This window comes from Buceros rhinoceros, unplaced genomic scaffold, assembly GCF_000710305.1.
Source record: "Buceros rhinoceros silvestris isolate BGI_N320 unplaced genomic scaffold, ASM71030v1 scaffold5575, whole genome shotgun sequence".
Classification (NCBI taxonomy): domain Eukaryota; kingdom Metazoa; phylum Chordata; class Aves; order Bucerotiformes; family Bucerotidae; genus Buceros; species Buceros rhinoceros.
This window is the reverse complement of record NW_010412177.1, coordinates 47924-48300: the sequence shown is the minus strand read 5'-3', so window position 1 is coordinate 48300 and position 377 is coordinate 47924.

The following is a 377-nucleotide window of genomic DNA, read 5'->3' as shown; positions in this document are numbered from 1 at the left end:
AAGGCGTGCCAACGGTAGTGAGCCACGGACAGCAAAAATAAATAAGGAGGCGGGTGACAAAGTGCGCTTACGCCCTGTCCCAACACCAGCCGCTCCCCCGCCTCTTCCTGCCACTGGTGAGCGCGAGAGAAGCTCTTCGCTCTCCGCACACAACCCCTTCCCGAGCAGAAGTGGCAGGGCAAGGATGAACTGTGCCAGCTGAACGAGGACATTTGCATTAAGTTAATTAAAAACAACCCAAACCAAAGAGCTCGACAAGTCCAGGACACGCTTCCCTCTCTCCCAGATCTGCCCCAGTGAGTGCGTGTGTCAGGGACACTTTGGCAAAGCAGATGCTTGGGCTGGCCAGGGCCGCGAGGGGAAACGTCAGGACTGCC